This window comes from Anser anser, assembly GCF_964211835.1.
Source record: "Anser anser genome assembly, chromosome: 3".
Taxonomy (NCBI): domain Eukaryota; kingdom Metazoa; phylum Chordata; class Aves; order Anseriformes; family Anatidae; genus Anser; species Anser anser.
In genome coordinates, this window is record NC_139722.1 from 38407182 (window position 1) to 38409676 (window position 2495).

Genomic DNA, 2495 nt, shown 5'->3' on the forward strand with positions numbered 1-2495 from the left:
TCTGTCTTTTACCTTTCAGTGTTTTCTATTAAATAACATAGGGGCCGTGTATCCTAGAGCTGTAGTTCAGATCTGAATCCAAAGCCACTCGTGGTCCATTATTATAGTGAGAGTCAAACCTTAATTGATGCCCTGTGAGCACAGAGATGCGTGCCAAACCGAATCCTTGCTGCACTGCTTCCCTTGGTTTTCTTGGGGCTCTATAGCTAAAGAGTAACTGTTTGCAGATGAAATCCGATGGGCTCAGGAAGGCAGAAATCTTGTAAAAAAAAGATGATAACTTGGTACCTTCCCCATCTACAGGAAATCACATGATCTTTCAGTGCTTTCCTGATTCAGCATTGAACCTCAAATTAATTGCTAAATTCAGGAAATTCTAGGATTAACAGCATACTTTGTTCCACCTATAGTGAGGCTGTAAATCTATGCTTCAATGTAACATAATTTTACTAACTCTAATTAAGTTTTGTTTTGTTTTGTTTTTGTTTTACCCATAAGCATTTAATAATGAAAAATCATGAGGCTGGAAAGGGGTAATAGCTATGCAGCAATTGCATGTGCCTCCAAAATTGGGATTCATGTTTTCAGCCTTTCCCTTAGGCAACAGGAACAAGAAACTTTGGTTTTTTTTTATGAAAGCAAGTTGAGATTTGAAAAGTGAAGAGCCCAATGGAAGCCCTCAGAAGGCTCACAACAGCATGGCCACTGCTGGAATTTCTGTACCCTGTAAGAGCAACTCTGCTAGGTCAAGAATACTTGGTGATGGAAGGATAAATAAAATAAAATAATATAAAAGATTTGTTGTCTTTCCCCCATTGCTTCAACATGATCTTCATGAATGTGGGCACTATCGCTTTCACCTTTGTCAGGACAACAAAGTATTTCAGTATTGCATCCAAAAGATTAAATTTTGGTAAGGATTTGTAAGAGACTGTTAAAATGGGAGTTGGGGAAGGGAGAGGAAGGCTTGTCCTTCATTTAATATAGACCTACACACAGCTGTGGGTGTGCGGTGTGGGAAGCTGAGCAGGCAGTACTTGGACACCTTTCAGCACAACCCAAGCCATGGCCATAAAGAGCTTGGCTTTCTCCTTCCCCAGTGCCACCGTACCCAGGCACAGCTCTCAACAATCTTGCATTGCGATCAGTACAGCCCTAATGGCTGCAGCTCAGCGTCTCCATCCCTCAGACATGCCCATCAGGGAATGCCAGCCGTATCTACATTTAAATTATAAATGGATACTTTTGCTCTCCTGTTTAGCGTGTTATGAACATTTTTGCACATGCTCTGTTGCAAGTTTCATTCAAGAGACCCATATGTTATTTTAAACTATTTTCAGATTTTCTTTTCTTATTTTACATGTCTAAGAAACAGGGTGGGGGAATCCTTAAGCCCCACAGAAACACAGAATTTTTTTTTTTTTAATTTTTTTTTTTTTTAGATTATGTCTGGTATAAGCTTGTTTGGGGCCAAATGTAAGCAGACAGACAGCATATCTTTAAAGCATGTTCTCAAACCCTCTGCACTTTTCAAGTAAAAATGGCTCATGTATTTTTGGAAGATTGCAGACAATGGAATGTCAGATTTCAGTTACTGCTCTTAATATATTTAACCATTCAGCACACTGTAATTGGCTCAAGCAAAAGTTATTTCCCTTTGTAATACAAACAAGACCCAGAGGATGATGAAATAATTCTGAAATGTCAATCTTTCAAGATTCAGATATGTTCTAATAACATTACAGAAATTCCAAAGGTCTCAATTTGGAAGGAACAATAATACCACCAAGTACAGACAAATTTTTAAGGCCAGAACTAATGGTTTGATTTGTTCTCTTAAATTCCTTATTGGACTAAATCTTCCTATTTTCAGATTAAAATAATTCCATAATATTGTTATTTCTAATCTTACAAGGAGGAAGTGCAGTCACTAGTTCCACATATACATAATTGTATTTATACTCTACTTTTCATACTTAAGAACATGGCAAAATCTGCTGTAAAGAGGTAATAACTCCTCTGAGTTCCTTGATGTTCCCTTCTGCAGAAGCAAAGCTCTTTCTCCTTTACTACAAATATCACTACAGTCAGGAATTCAACATAGACCTATTCACTAAGCTTTTAAACCACAATAGATTGAATCAATGAAGAACATTACAATCCATGGGTGATGATAATGCTTTATTCTATGTAACTGCCAAGGATAATATTTGTTTTACCTTTGCTTTTCTAACACTTCTTAAAATAGATTAAATTATTACAGAGGTTATTTTTTGTTTGTTTGTTTGTTTTTTGGTAAGCATCTTGGGTCTGCTAGGTGGCAGATGAATAGACTTTTCATGCTTTGTGCTCAGCAGGATGCAGGGTAGAGTTAAAAACACTTACAAAAATACTTAAATACCACTGGACAGAAGCAAGAGATAACAGAAATCACAGTAAAGACAAAGGATTTGATTCTTTACCCTTCCAGACTCTGTCAAACTACTACAAATAGA